The 16,162-nt window shown below is 44.1% G+C and overlaps 1 protein-coding gene and 1 long non-coding RNA gene across 4 annotated transcripts in view; both read left to right on the top strand.

Annotated features, from left to right (window-relative positions):
- Window positions 1–16,162, top strand: part of LOC309507629 (uncharacterized protein) — a 161,192-nt gene that overhangs the window by 57,925 nt on the left and 87,105 nt on the right. The gene's annotated exons all lie outside the window — the stretch shown is intronic.
- Window positions 12,554–15,790, top strand: LOC309507978. Of its 3 annotated transcripts, XR_014209334.1 has the most exons (7): window positions 12,555–13,333; window positions 13,711–13,747; window positions 13,929–13,999; window positions 14,271–14,326; window positions 14,568–14,649; window positions 15,052–15,162; window positions 15,723–15,790. It is a non-coding gene; the product is annotated as an uncharacterized lncRNA (long non-coding RNA). The 3 variants fall into 3 exon arrangements; XR_014209333.1 differs by having other exon boundaries at window positions 12,554–13,999; XR_014209335.1 differs by having other exon boundaries at window positions 12,555–13,999; window positions 15,052–15,119; window positions 15,723–15,737.

The raw sequence follows: 16,162 nt of genomic DNA, 5'->3' as shown, positions 1-16,162 counted from the left end.
ACGTACTCGGTTACTAACGTAACCTCGGTTCTCTCTAGAAGAGGGAACGAATACTGCGTATCTTGCCGTGCATGCACACGCTCTGGTTGCTTCGATGATGAAAAACCAGATAATAGCTGCCTGCGAGCGGTATTTATAGGCCTAGACCACGCCCATTTCGGCGGGACGTGACGCAGCGGGCGCGAAGTGCCCTGATTGGGTCTGGCGTCGCGCCAGGCCTCGCTCGATAGGCTGCTGCAGTTGCCGCAGAGCAGCCAATAGGCGCGCGAGCTGTCTCGCCTATGTCTGCATGCTGCCGCAACGCGTTTTGCATTATTACAAAATTAAGGATAATTTTTGGCTTCAATATCTCGCGGAAAAAGGATTTTCCCCTAGTGTAAGATATCTTACGCAGTACTCGTTCCCTCTTCTAGAGAGAACCGAGGTTACGTTAGTAACCGAGTACGTTTACCTATAAAGTACTTAACGTGTAAGTATAGGGGAACAATATGTCAAGTTTTGTGAATAAAGGGGTAACAACCAGGAAAATACTGCGTAATTAAAACGAAATGACAGTGTAACTTTCGGCAGTTACAGTGTACCTATAAAGTACTTACGTGTAAGTATAGGGGAATAATATGTAACGTTTTGTGAATAAAGGGGTAACAACCAGGAAAATAACAAATTATTTAGGCAAATTATTTAGACTGTAAGTATTCCATGTAGTTACAGGGTAAGAAACACCACTTTAATTTACAGCCCGCAAAGTAGGGCTGGGCGATATATCGCACAATATTGTTATGCGCATCTCGTCAGTAAAGCCGGTTCCTTGATTAGTAGTAAATCGCCTTCACCTGCTTTCAGATGGAGCGGCATTTACTACACAGCAAAAACTCCAGTGTTAAATTAACACTCCTGGGAGTGTATATGAGTCCACACTCAAGAGTGTAAAGTGTTAAAATATGAGTGTTAAAGTTAATGAGATAATTAAGTGATGAATCTGAGAGTCTGAGAGATGGCGCCGGTGTACGTGGCATGCCATCTGATGTCTCTGCTACTTTGTGCTATTTTTGTGCTTCTATCTACATCAAACTGCTACTCGCTTCTGGTTTATGATCGCCAGTTCTGGATATTCGAGACTCTTTTGTGGCCAAATATAACCCAGAGTTAAAAAGCTCTGTGGCTGGTTCACAATCCTGCTCTCCAAACTCTACCTGGGATATTCCAGAGTATCTGAGCAATTGGCCTCATGGTGTTCCCCGCAGAAAGCGCCGCAGGAGACGCGGCAAGCGCGGAGGGGTTGCTGTCAAACTGAAAATGGTGCTACACACCGGCCGCGCCACCCGCGCGTCCAGCTTTGTCTCCATGACGACGTGGAATCTAGGCGTTGGCCGATGTGCTGGTTGGCGTTTGCTCGATCCACCTGCTCGCTGGCTTCGGACCATTTTCCAGGACTCTCATTCGACGATCCCCTGCTACCCTCTGATCCGTGTTCGCCGCTGTGGAGCTAATCTACAGAATCTTCGATCTTTGAATAGAGTCTTCTCTCCCGCGATCTCTGACTCGGTACCTTCCAGGATGGCTCTGATTAATGCTCGGTCGCTAGTCAATAAGACGTTCATTTTAAATGACTTTTTTACTACCCACGCATTGGATTTTATGTGCATCACAGATTGGACGAAGGTTGGTGATTTAAGTCCTTTTGCTGAGCTGATTCCGGGGTGTCTAGCCGTTATTTAAATAAAAACAGTTTTAGTAGAACTGTCGCTCTGTTCCGTCCTCAGTCTACAGTAGCTTTGAAGTACAGCTGTTGCGACTGGAATTTGACGATCCTGTTTTGTTAGCGCTGTTGTATCGCCCCCCTCACCTAGTGAAAGATTTTATAAGTGAATTTACTGCTTTTATAGGTGAATGTGTAACTAATTACAGCAATATTCTTCTGCTAGGGGACTTTAATATTCATGTGTGCTGTCAGTCAAAACCTCTAACAATGGAGTTCCCTTACGAGAACGTTCTCTCGTACTGCGTTGCAAACGCTGTGGGAAAACTCCTTTTCTCGAGAATATTGTAGCCTTTATTTTAAAACGCATTGCTGCAGCACAGGCGAGAGCATCATGCTCGCGCGAGAGCGCTGATAGGCTGTGCTGAGGCAACTGCACAAACCAATGGCGAGCAGGCAGAGGCGCGCGAACCAATCAGAGCGCTTGGCGCCCTGCCAGACTCGAGCGTGCAAAACAGGGCGTGACAGAAGAGTATAAATACGGAAAAAACTCGCCATATGACAGATCTATCTCCTTCAGCTCTGAGACTCACCTCGTCGCTGATTTCTCCGGATAGGAAGCCGCTCGTCGTAGAGAAGCCTCTCAGCGGAACAGCTTCGCATCTCGGCAGATCGCCAGCCAAGCGTTTCCCTGTGGCATCCGACGAGTATCCTTTTTCTATTTCCATTGCTAAAAGAGCAAATCGCTGTTTTCACAGCGCAAAGCGGCGTTGTTTCAAATGCCGCTTCCCATCTGCGATTCCTGCGGGGTTCCCCTGCACGTGTCTGATAGACACACACAGTGCGCTGCCTGCCTCGGTCCTGAGCACGCAGAGTCAGCGCTCACTAAAGGCGGCTGTCTACTCTGCGATGGCATGCCTGTGGCAGTCCTCAGATCAAGGCTCGCTCTCGCTACGTCAGAGAGTGAACCCGCCCATCTTCCATCTTCGGCGCCCCGCGAGCCCCGTAGGAAGAAGCGGCGCGATCAGAGGATCCCTGAACGCGGTGATTTCGACGAATGCACGCCGGGTCCTTCCCCGCGTGCTTCGCCCACACCCCCATCTCCAGTTCTGTTCGCTCGAAGCGACCAACGCCCCTCACGTGAAGCGGCGGGACTCGTTTCGTTCGGCGGATCTGCTGAAGACATGGATGACGCAGTTTCTGTGGCGGCATCTGAGAGCGAGGATTGGTCGGGCTCCGCGGACCCCGCCCCCTCCTCTCAATGTGATCGTCTTGACACTAGAGCGAGTGTTGACGCCGAACTTTTCCGTGTCATGTCTCGCGCTGTCGACGAACTGGGACTCAACTGGCTTTCACCAGCTGAACCTCCCAGAAGCCGCCAGCGCGACGCTCCGTTTCTACCAGAGGTCCACGAAGAGCTCACTAAAAGCTGGCGCGCGCCCTTTTCAGCGCGAACGCGCTCCTCTTCCTCTTCCACGCTCTCCACTGTCGACGGCGCTGAGGAAAAGGGCTATGTGTCTCTCCCACCACTTGAGGAAGCGGTCGCCGCTCATTTGTGCCCTCCCACTGCAGGTAGTTGGAGGTCAAAGACGGTGCACCCATCTAAACCGTGCAGGACTACTTCGGCTATAGCCAGCCGTGCCTATGCTGCCGCTGGTCAAGCCGCCTCCATTTATGGCTTAATTTAACGGAGATCAGGGACGCAGACAAGACCGCCTTCCTCGATTCTCCAGTCTCCACAACTGGTCTCTTTGGCCCATTTGTCAGCGGCTTCGCAGAGCGTTTCACCGAGGCTCAGAAAGCTTCAAGTGCAATGAAGCACTTTCTCCATAAACGCTCCAGCTCGGCTTCACGGCGCCCCAAGAGCGGCCGGAAAAGTCGGTGCCACAGGTTCACCAGCCCCGCCCAGCGGCTGAAACCAGCCAGCACCTGAAGCCCGCGACACGCTCGACCATGAGCCCAAAAAGCCGTCCTAGCCGGCAGAAAGAGGGGTCTATGTCCCGCCGCGGCCGGACCTGCCCCGAAGACCGCTCGAGTGCTGCTCACAGCCCCCTCTTCAGCTCAGGCGGCTGGAGCAGTTTTAAATGCAGAACATGGGCCCGTCATCTGTCACGCACCCCTGCACCCAAACGCTGTTTTAACAGCGACCCACAAAAAGCACAAATCGAGCAAAATTTCTCTCTTAAGTTCATGTCAGGTCGAACCCCCGACTCTGGGCGTTCCGTCATCAGATATGATCATACCACTGGCTCGGCAGGCTCTGGCTTGGCAGGCCATCCCCGGAGTTTCAGAATGGGTGATGAACATTATAAAGCGCGGTTACTCGCTTCAGTTCGCCCGCAGAGGGGTTTTGAAGAAAGAGCACGTTGACTCACGTCCTCCGCACCGAAGTGTTATGTCTGCTGGCGAAAGGGGCTATCGAGACAGTCCCCGCGTCACAAAGCGAGTCAGGGTTTTACAGCCGTTATTTTCTTGTTCCAAAGAAAGACGGCGGCCTGAGACCCATTCTAGATCTCAGACATCTGAACAAGGCCCTCATGTCACGGCCGTTCAGAATGCTTACGACCAGACACATCCTGGCGCAGATTCGCCCAGGGGACTGGTTCTTTTCAGTAGATCTAAAAGACGCGTATTTTCACATCCAAGTGAACCCCCACCACAGGCCATTCTTGAGATTCGCCTTCGAGGGGCAGACATACCAGTACACAGTTCTACCATTTGGACTGGCACCTCGTACATTCACGAAGTGCATGGATGCAGCTCTCTCCCCCCTAAGACAGCGGGGAATGCGCATTCTGAACTACCTCGACGACTGGCTCATACTGACTCAGTCAGAGGCAGAGTCCCATACTCACAAAGCCTGGCTCCTCAGCCATCTGGAATGTCTAGGGCTCAGGGTGAATTTTTCCAAGAGTATTCTGTTGCCCAGCCAACGTATCACGTTCCTGGGAACAGTTCTCGACTCTGTACTTATGAGAGCATGGCCCACCTCGGCCCGTGCTCTATCGATCCAGCAGCTCGCCGCGTCGTTTGTAGAGGGCTCCTATGTACCCCTCCGAACGTTTCAGAGGATCTTGGGCCTGATGGCCTCAGCATCATCAGTACTCCAACTAGGCCTACTGCGTATGCGTCCTCTTCAGCTGTGGCTAGCACCTCAGGGCAGCTCACGTGCATGGCACGATGAACACAGGAGCAGACATGCTTTCTCTGGGCAACGTTCCCCCAGAAGAATGGTCACTCCACCCCCAGACGGTTCTCCTACTATGGGAGGTCTTCGGGAAGGCAGAGGTAAACCTCTTCGCCTCAGAAGACAACTGTCACTGCCCAATCTTCTTTTCAAAGAACAGGGATGCGTTGGCCCACGAGCGGCCCAACCTTCCCCTTTATGCATTCCCTCCGGTCTCGATGCTCCCTCAGGTCATCGAACGGATCAGGAACACGAAGTGCGCAGTCCTCTTGGTAGCCCCCCTCTGGCAAACCCAGACTTGGTTCCCAGAGCTGATGCAACTGTCTGTAATAGACCCGTGGCCTATTCCACTGAGGAGCGACCTCCTGGCTCAGGCGAACAGGACTATCTGGCACCCCCGTCCCGACTTGTTGGCCCTACATGTGTGGCCGCTCAACGGGTACCCCAGGACCTCCCAGAAGGTGTCCTAAATACTATTATGGAGGCTAGAGCTCCGTCTACTAGACGTCTCTACCACCTTAAATGGTCAGTGTTCTCCAGCTGGTGTCTAGCTCGGGACCTCGACCCACACACTTGTGAAGTACCTATGGTACTATCCTTTCTCCAGGAGTTGTTGGACGCGGGACGCTCCCCCTCCACGCTCAAGGTGTACGTGGCAGCCATTGCGGCATTTCACGTACTGGTAGCCGGATCCTCTTTAGGTAAAAGCGACCTTATAGTTCGCTTCCTTAAAGGTGCTAGAAGGCTTAACCCACCTCGGCCACCTTCAGTGCCGGCCTGGGACCTTTCCCTGGTTCTACGGGCTCTTAAGGGACCCCCCTTTGAACCACTTCAGTCGGCTGATCTAAAACCCCTCTCCCTGAAAACCGCTCTGCTGTTGGCACTGGCGTCAGTCAAAAGAGTAGGGGACTTACAAGCGCTTTCCACAAGCGCTTCCTGTCTTGAGTTTGGCCCTAATGACTCTAAAGTCTTCCTTAGGCCAAGACATGGATATATACCTAAGGTGCTCTCAACTCCGTTCAGAGCCCAGGTTATTTCTCTGTCAGCTCTCCCAGTCTCGGGAGAAGACAGTGATGCTCACACGCTCTGCCCCGTCAGAGCTCTGAGTATATATCTGGAGCGTTCTGCCTCTTTCAGACAGTCTGAACAGCTTTTTATCTGTTCCGGGGGCCGGACCAAAGGTCTTCCTGTCACGAAACTTACGCTATCCAGATGGATAGTCGACGCCATTGCTCTGGCATACACCTCACTGGGCCTCCCTTTCCCCATAGGTGTTAGAGCTCACTCGACAAGAGGCATGGCCTCCTCGTGGGCTTGGTCCAGTGGTATCCCTATCGAGGACATTTGTGCGGCGGCCGGCTGGTCCGCTCCGTCCACATTTGCAAGGTTTTATAACTTAGAGGTCCCTGTCCGGCAGGCACGGGTTCTCTCCATCTAGACCCTGGCTCTGTGGACCCAGGCTGGTGTTGACTCAGACACTTGGTTGTTACCTCAGGTTATGTGGGTTTATACTTAGGTGACTGGCCCCTTTGGTCCATCTCTTTAGGCCCGATGTTCTGGTCTGTGGTATTCTGGCCACTCTGTCATAATCCCGGGACTCCCTGGAATCTCAGAGTGGCCACAAGACTAATAGCACGGCGTTTTAAAAAGTGTTCCCACACCGTTTGCAACGCAGTACGAGAGAACGTTCTCGTAAGGGAACGTACTTGGTTACTTACGTAACCTCGGTTCCCTTAGAGATAAGGGAACGAGTACTGCGTTGCCTTGCCGTGCTATTTCTCTTACATCAGGTGTTTTCGCTTCAGTCGATTAGACCTGTCATATGGCGAGTTTTTTCCGTATTTATACTCTTCTGTCACGCCCTGTTTGGCGCGCTCGAGTCTGGCAGGGCGCCAAGCGCTCTGATTGGTTGGCGCGCCTCTGCCTGCTCGCCATTGGTTTGTGCAGTTGCCTCAGCACAGCCTATCAGCGCTCTCGCGCGAGCATGATGCTCTCGCCTGTGCTGCAGCAATGCGTTTTAAAATAAAGGCTTCAATATTCTCGAGAAAAGGAGTTTTCCCACAGCGTTTGCAACGCAGTACTCGTTCCCTTATCTCTAAGGGAACCGAGGTTACGTAAGTAACCAAGTACGTTTTTAAATCTCATAAATTCATTTAACATGGTTCAGTGGGTGAAAGATCCCACTCATACTCATGGTCATACTCTGGACCTGGTACTCTCACATGGTGTTTCCATTACTGATGTTCAGGTTTTTGACACTCTGATCTCTGATCATATGCCTGTACTGTTTTCTATGTCCTTTCCTCCTTCAAGATCGCACATTATTCCTATTGCACAATGGACTCGTTCCTTTTCTCCCTGTTTCCGTGATGAATTCACTAACACCTTTAATGAGGTGTGTCTGTCTCTGTCCCTGGAGTCACCCTTACCCGACTTGGATGCTGAAGAACATCTTCGTCTGTTTAATACTGTATGCTCCGAGATTTTAAATACCACTGCTCCTTTAAAAACGAAGAAGCCAAAACCTAAGACTTAACCATGGCTCAATGATACCATCCGCTCTCTGAGGCGAGCATGTAGAAGAGCAGAACGTAAATGGAAAAGTGATAAGCTACAAGTTTCTTATGAAATGCTGAAAAACTCCCTCAGTGCTTTTCAGAAAGCCATGATATCTGCTAAGTCTAAGTATTTTTCTAATTTAATTAAAAAAAAACACATCATAGTTCAAAAGCCTTATTTTCTGTGTTAAATTCTGCTCTAAATCCTCATGTGATTTCAAATCCCTCAGTATTGTTATGTGAAAGTTTCTCAAGGTTTTTCTGTGAGAAGATCACCTCTCTAAGATCTCAGTTACAACCTTCTGCTATTGTCTCACCTGAACTGGGTTGTTCTTTAGCCATATGGAGCGTCTTTGACCCAGTTTATCTTCTGTCTCTCAGAGAAATTGTTGATCACTTGAAACCTTCCTTCTGCTCTCTTGATGTTCTTTCTCCCCGTATTTTGAAAAAAAATTTTGATTCAGTTGGAATAAGTTTGGTGTCTTTTCTGAATAAATGCTTGAGCACAGGGACCTGATAGCCTAAAACAAGCTACTGTTACACCTCTTCTCAAGAAACCTTCACTTGATGATAGGGATTTTAATAATTTTCGACCTATTTCGACACTACCTTTTATTACAAAAGCTTTGGAGAAAACGGTTTTTAATCAACTCCAGTCTTTTCTTAGCTCAAATCAAATTCTTGAAACTTTCCAGTCTGGTTTTAAGCCTCTGCACAGCACCGAGTCTGCTTTATTAAGGGTCTCTAATGATATACTATTAGCGACTGACGCTGGTGACTCGGTGATCCTAATACTGTTAGACTTAACCTCGGCGTTTGATACAGTTGATCATAAAACTCTTCTATCCCGACTAGAATATTTTGTGGGCATCCAGGGAACTGTCCTCAGTTGGTTTAAATCATATCTAACAAATAGAAGTTTCTCTGTTAAACTTGGTAATTTCTCTTCTTCGCCTGCTCAACTCTCCTGTGGAGTGCCGCAGGGGTCTATTCTCGCACCCATTCTTTTTTCCCTGTATTTACTTCCTCTGGGCTCCATTTTCAGAAAGCATGATGTATAATTTCACTGCTATGCAGATGATACACAAATTTATTTGCCTCTGAAACGCAACAAAGATACTGCTCTGAAATCTCTTTTTGCATGCCTAGAAGAAGTAAAAATGTGGTGGGAAATCAGGACTCCCTGATGTAACTACATCGAAACGTTAGTCATTGTTATGCACCTTAAATAAAAATTTTATCAAGGAGACATCTGTGCTGCACCGGCGATTCCCTTTTTTCTGCTCCGTTTTGTCCTGCCTTGGTTGCACCGGATTGTTGTGGATTACAGAAGCACAGAGAACCTCCTTTTCAAGCGAAAATGTGGATTTCTCAAAATTTCTTATTTCTGAATGAATCCAAAACCGAGGTTATAGTCTTTGGCCCCCATGACAACTTTAATAGCAGTAACATTGATCTGGATCACCTCTCTCCAACTTCATCTTGCATTAAAAACTTAGGTGTTTTCTGGGATCAGAACTTCAAATTTGAAAAACAAATTAATGCGTTGATTAGTTCTTGTTTTTTCCAGCTACGTCTTCTCTCTAAGATCAGATCCTCTCTTTCTGAGAAAACCTTAGAGATTGCTGTCCATGCACTCATTACATGGATGTGAATCTTTTTACATTTACATTTATTCATTTAGCTGACGCTTTTATCCAAAGCGACTTACAATTGCTATATATGTCAGAGGTCGCACGCCTCTGGAGCAACTAGGGGTTAAGTGTCTTGCTCAGGGACACATTGGTGTCTCACAGTGGATTCGAACCCGGGTCTCTCACACCAAAGACATGTGTCTTATCCATTGCGCCACCACCCCTTATTGCAACTCCCTCTACTATGGCATACCCAAACACTCTATTGCTCGTCTCCAATTAGTACAGAATGCTCCTGCAAAGTTCCTCAAAAGAAAACGCAAATTTGATCATGTTTCACCTATTTTAAAATCGCAGCATTGGCTACCAGTGCATTTTAGAATTGAATTTAAAATTCTTCTCTTTGTTTTTAAATCCGTAAATAATCTGGCACCGAGCTATTTGTCCGAGCTTCTCTGTCCACATAATCCCACACGAAACCTGAGGTCTGGTGATCAGAAACTTTTGTCTGTCCCCAGATCACGATTAAAGAATAGAGGAGACAGAGCTTTTGCGATTGCTGGCCCTAGGCTGTGGAACAGCCTTCCGGTTTACATCAGAGCGGCTCAATCTCTAACTGTTTTTAAATCCTCTCTTAAAACCTACTTTTTTTCTTTAGCTTTTAATACATTGTGAGCTTTTGTCATGAATATGTGGTTATGTCCTTGTTTTCTATCTTATGTATTGTTCAGCACTTTGGTCAGCCCTGTTTGCTGTTTTTAAATGTGCTATATAAATAAATACAAACTTGAAACTTGAAACTTGATTAATTTAGTGATGATTGAGCATTATTGAAGACACCTGATGTTAACAAGCAGAATCACTGAAGGAGAAAATCTCAAATTGTAAGCCACCGTTATGGCGATCATTGGTTGCTTTAGTTGGGCTCTTGACCCTTATACATTCACTTTAAATTTTGTTTGTCTGCTGTTATTGATTTATAACAGGCAAATGAACAAAGAAAAGTGTGATCTGATAGTGTTGGTTACATTTACATTTACATTTATTCATTTAGCTGACGCTTTTATACAAAGCGACTTACAATTGCTATATATGTCAGAGGTCGCATGCCTCTGGAGCAACTAGGGGTTAAGTGTCTTGCTCAGGGACACATTGGTGTCTCACAGTGGATTCGAACCCGGGTCTCTCACACCAAAGGCATGTGTCTTATCCATTGCGCCACCACCACCCCTGGTTATGTTTTGGCATAATCATGCTGTGATCTGAAAAATGAAACTTATTGAGATAGTTTGGGTAAACTTGTTAACAGCAGCTCTGTGATTTTACAGCATGATTATCAGTATGTTTCTTACAACCCAATATATGTAATTAACATTGTTCTGATCAAAACACTTTCAAATGAATAGATGTAGAAACACAGACATCAATAATCAGCCTGTGAATCTCAACAATGGTGACAATAATAAAGCATGTTGCAGTGGCTGCCACCAATCACAACTCATTAATGGCTCCCATCATGCATTGCGGTATGAATAAATTATTATCTGAATTGTCTATGTAATTTACTTTTCCTAATTGAATATTCTGCTCGTCACCATTGTTGAGATGCATAGACTGCATCTTGAAGTCTGTGTGTGCCTAAAAGAATAATATATTTTTTTAAACAACTTTTTAAGAAATCCTTTATATTATATAAAAAATTCTGGCCATTTATGCAGATTCACAGTTATGCTGTAACCAACAACATAAATCAAAGTCAGAAAGAAGGATTTAATGAGTTCAGTGATCAAGTTCAAATGATGAATGTTATAATATAACCAACACCATCAGATCACTTTTTTCTTTGTTCATCTGTCAGTTATAACTCACATACAGCAGCCAAACAAAATCTAAAGTTAATAATATAAGGGTCAAGAGTCCAACTAAAGCAAACAATGATCGCCATAACGGTGGCTTACAATTTGAGATTTTCTCCTTCAGTGATTCTGCATTAACATCAGGTGTCTTCAATAATGCTCAATCATCACTCAATCTCTTAATCTCATTAACTTCAACACTCTTGAGTGTTCATATACACTCCCAGGAGTGTTAATTTAACACTGGAGTTTTTGCTGTCTACAAAGAGCCGTAGTTGACAAGCTGAGCCATATCGCATTAATTATCGCTGGCGATACGTCCGCGATATTAATGCGATATGGCTCAGCTTGTCAGTTAACTACGGCTCTTTGTAGTAAATGCCGCTCCATCAGAAACCAGGTGATGGTGATTTACTACTAATCAAGGAACCGGCTTTACTGATGAGATGCGCGTAACAATAGGCTTGTTTGAGATGAGCAAAATCTGCGCAGAACCGATCACCGGTGATCAGCGCGAGATGCATGCCGGTTAGAAATGTGTCCAAGTGCGGTCCGCCTTGCTCTGATGTCATGCTGACGTATGTCAAAAATCTCTCGCGAGCAAGGCGCACGTGTCGGATTCTGCAGTCGAGCGCAGTTGCTCTCCACCGGCTGCGCTGATCAAAAGCATGATGGGAAACGACTTGCTGACGACACAGCTTAATGCTCATTGGTTTAAACAACCATGATGTATTGTTCTCTTTTAAAATGTTTGATTTTAAAACTCTAATATCATGTTTTATGTGTATATGTTATGTGTGAATATTCCCAAACTATCTGACAGTGCGATCTCTTTGGGTTATGCAATTTAATTTTTATAAAAAAAATAAAATAAATAAAAACACATGTGTCTGTATTAAAGAAAAAAATATTGATAAACATGTATTTGGAATGGAATTAAATAACAAGTACTTTGGGTGTCTTGTTCATTTTATTTATTTTCATATAAAAGCAACAGAACTTGAATTACATACAGTTTATTAGCAACACTGTGCACAAGCGTGAATCCCGTGATATCCATCTTTGATCTCGCAGGTGTCAGATCCACTACGAGAAGATTGAACTGTCCGGCTTGCCTGCGCTTTTTTCACTCCTCCTCTCACTGCAGCCGCCTACACAGCAAAAAGTCCAGTGTTAAATTAACTCTCCTGGGAGTTTATATGGCTCCAGAGTCAGTGTTAAAATATGAGTGTTAAATTAACACTCAAGAGTGTTAAAGGTAATGAGCTCATTAAGTGAGCATAGAGATTTTCTCCTTTGGTGATTCTGCTTGTTAACATCAGGTGTCTTCAATAATGATCAATCATCACTCACCCAGCAAACACAGAACGTTCCCCTAACGTTCCCGTTTGGTTCCCATTTGGTTATTTTTTTGGGAACCAAACAAGAACGTTCTGGGAACGTTCCCTGTAGGTTATTTTTAGGTTTAAATTTATAACCTAAAGAGAACGTTCTGGGAACATTCCCTGTAGATTATTTTTAGGATCTATTTTTATAACTTTTTATAACCTCCAAATCCGAGACCATGGTCCTCAGTCGGAAAAGGGTGGTTTGCCCACTTCAGGTTGGTTCAATTCCTGCCTCAAGTGGAGGAGTTTAAGTATCTTGGGGTCTTGTTCGCGAGTGAGGGAAGGATGGAACGGGAGATTGACAGACGGATCGGTGCAGCTTCTGCAGTAATGCGGTCGATGTACCGGTCTGTCGTGGTGACGTCCAACCAAGTTTTATAACTTTAAGGGAACGTTCCCAGAACGTTCCCTGTAGGTTATTTTTAGGTTTAATTTATAACCTAAAGAGAACATTCCCTGTAAGTTATTTTTAGGTTCTATTTTTCTTAAACCAATTGAATGGTTTGCAATGTTTTGTGCTTTAACACCATTTATCAAATGCTTAATTACATGACCATTATCAGGCAGTAGATAATGCCTAAGTAATCAATAACTTTGCTCATTGGAAGGCAGTCTTTTTTAGTTAATTATTTTTAGGTTTTATTTGTATAACCTAAAGAGAACGTTCTGGGAACGTTCTCTGCAGGTTATTATTTTAATATCACTTAACAGGCAGATTACCAACTGACAACGTCGTCAGTACGGTCCCCTAAGGTTATAAGATAACCAACAACGTTCAGATCTATTCGCAATAACTTTTTATTAATGATATTTTAAATTATGTTATACATTTTAATTCTATATGTTTATTTAAATGCTGCGTGACTTTGAAGTGTTTTAATGCGCATGCGTGTAATCAAACACTGGAGCGCGCACGTGTGCTGCGCGAGAGCAGATGGAAACCAGAAACGTCATCAACAACTGACAAACAACAAAACTCCCGTCTGTCGCTGTTGGTTTCACTGCTTTCAGGTAAGTTTAGTCAACAAAATCTCACAAATAATACACACAAACGTCCCTGACACATTTCTTACGTGTAATTGACACGCTTCTGTTGAATATTTACTTTAAAGAAATGGTTTTGTGTCTTTGAAAAAGTCCGTTAGCATCTAAGCTAACCGGTTTCAGAAGAGAACGTTAGGCCTAAGTTACGTTAAGTTAAGGTCTTATTTATGAAAGTTTGGGTTTTTAAACACATATTTAGTGTAGATAACAGTTTTTATAGTTTTGCTGGTAATTTGTCAATGGGTGATTGGAAGTAAGCTAATTTATTTAACCTAAAAGAATGCACTGTATTGTTAACTTAATCAGTGACGTCACTTACCAATATTGCTAAAATGTGATTTCAGAATAGCGAGAGAGAAAAAAAATCCTCTACAACAAGGGGTGAGTTATTGTTTAATCATGATAATAATTCCATATGCATTTATTTCACAATATATTATCTTAAGATTTTTATATATTTATCTTTTCTGCATTTCACCTCTGTTCTAGCTTGGTTCCTTTTATTAAACCAATCCCATGTAATATTGTTGGCTCTGTGACAAATAGCTTGTTATGTTCCTAGATCATCATGCTGTGATGGCCTGCTGCACCCCCTGTCCAAGACAATCTCCACGGCTATGAACCATATGACTAGTAAGCAAAACCACCTCAAACATACAGTGCACTACTGTTCAAAGGTTTGGGGTCTGTAAGATTTATGCTTTTGAAATAAGTCTCACATTTTAAAATCATTAACCCCAGGGTTTTTCAGTGAGATTGTCCTTGAGAAGCCAGGCTAAATAATCAGCTAAATAATAGGCGACTAATACAATATTATAATGGTCATAGTTATAATAATAATTCATTTAACTATTATGATAACATGATATCCTGATCATTAGTATATTTTATTTTATTTCTTTAGGTCTGTTTTGAATTATGTTGGCCAATGAGACTGACACCATACTGTCCAACTCAAAGGTATTTATGTATTTGTATGTTTTTTTTTATTGATCAATACTGAAATTCTTTGTACTTTTAAATGCTGAATGTGGTTCAGGGGGTCGACAACTTTAGGCAGTTATTTTTCACAGATATCTTGGGCAGCTGTGGCTCATACTCTTAGCCTTTAAAAATGTTTGAATTGATATCCCCAATGCAATATCAGGGGGTAAATATATCATTAGAGTTCTTAAAGTTATGGCTTTGCTCTTGTTACCAGATGAGATATAATCCCTATTGTTTGGCCCTGTGATTCTTCAGGACAAGACCTTGATGCCATCCATAGTCAGTAGATGAAGAAGGTGAGTTTAGCCCATCTTGTCAAAATGCCCATCTTGGCGAGTTTCCTCGTAAACAGTCTTGTGTGTTTTAAACAGAAAGAAAACAGATGCGTGTCATTTATATTAGGTCTGCGCATTCGTCTTAAAGGGACAGTAGCCTAACGTACCCGCAGCTGTTTGTGTCGCCAATGGTGATCAAACATCAAAAGAGAAAATGACTTGTAGCTTTAGCAAAGATACATTTAATTAATTTATAGTCATTTTATTTTTACAGTGAAGACTTATTTTACATTTTGATAATTCAATTTCTGTACCTGATGTTTTCAGATTTAACTGAAAAACATAATGCACTTCTTATTTCAACTGTATTTTTCTTCTATTGTATTTATCTATGCTTGTTATCTATTGTAATTTTCTATGCAGGTTCACTCCTCTACAAAATCCCCCCAATAGGGGTTATGCGGAGCGCCCAGCGGTCAAACCGGAAAGAGGTCTAAGCATTTCTGCTTTTCACTTCCGTACACATCTGCAGCGGTAGGTGATCTCGGTTTACTGTTAATTTTCGCTTATTACACTAAAATTCTTATTTCTGTTTTAATTAAAATGTCACGAATGCTAAAATATCAGAAAAGGGAACATCCGAACAGCAGTTTTTGTTGTGTGCCGATCTGCTCTATGTCGGGGAAAATGAGTAGTACAGAAGTACAAATGGGTTCTGTACTCATAAAGTGACATCAACATTCGCGTCAGCAGTAGCATTCGCCATCAGGCAAATGTTATTTAAATAAACTCCTGATGTACTTACAAACTTTCCAATGCCTGGTTTAATGAGTACAGCACCTATTTGTACTACTGTAGAAGTTTGGTGCCATTCTGGGCATTATTAGTGGGGTAATTTACGAGATACAAACCTGGAGCCGCGCATGCACTAAACCATACGGCTGATATCTCTAAATAAACTCTAAATTTTTCAATATTGTGCAGCCCTAATATTGAGCATATCTTAAAGTGAACTTGGAATGATAATTTGTGATACCAGATGAGATGTATGTATGATAGATTTTGAACTGTAATATTTTTATATTTTTTTTCAGGTTTTCTGGGATCCCAGCGGAAGGCATCAAGGCATCAGATGTTGGCCTGGACAGATGTTCCTGTAAACGTACTCGGTTACTAACGTAACCTCGGTTCTCTCTAGAAGAGGGAACGAGTACTTGCGTAAGTATCTTACGCTAGGGGAAAACCTCTTTTCCTCGAGATATTGAAGCCAAAAATGATCCTTAATTTTGCAATAATGTAAAACGCATTGCAGCAGCATGCAGACATGGGCGAGACAGGCTGGTTTGGTCAGTTTTTCATCGCAGAAGCGAATCAGAACATGACGCATGCACGGCAAGATACGCAAGTACTCGTTCCCTCTTCTAGAGAGAACCGAGGTTACGTTAGTAACCGAGTACGTTCTCTTACGAGAGGTTCTCTCGTACTTGCGTAAGTATCTTACGCTAGGGGAACACAGTGTAAAACGCCATGCGTG

This window comes from Leuciscus leuciscus (genome assembly GCF_965113295.1).
Source record: "Leuciscus leuciscus genome assembly, chromosome: 1".
Taxonomy (NCBI): domain Eukaryota; kingdom Metazoa; phylum Chordata; class Actinopteri; order Cypriniformes; family Leuciscidae; genus Leuciscus; species Leuciscus leuciscus.
This window is presented reverse-complemented; position numbering and strand designations above follow the sequence as displayed.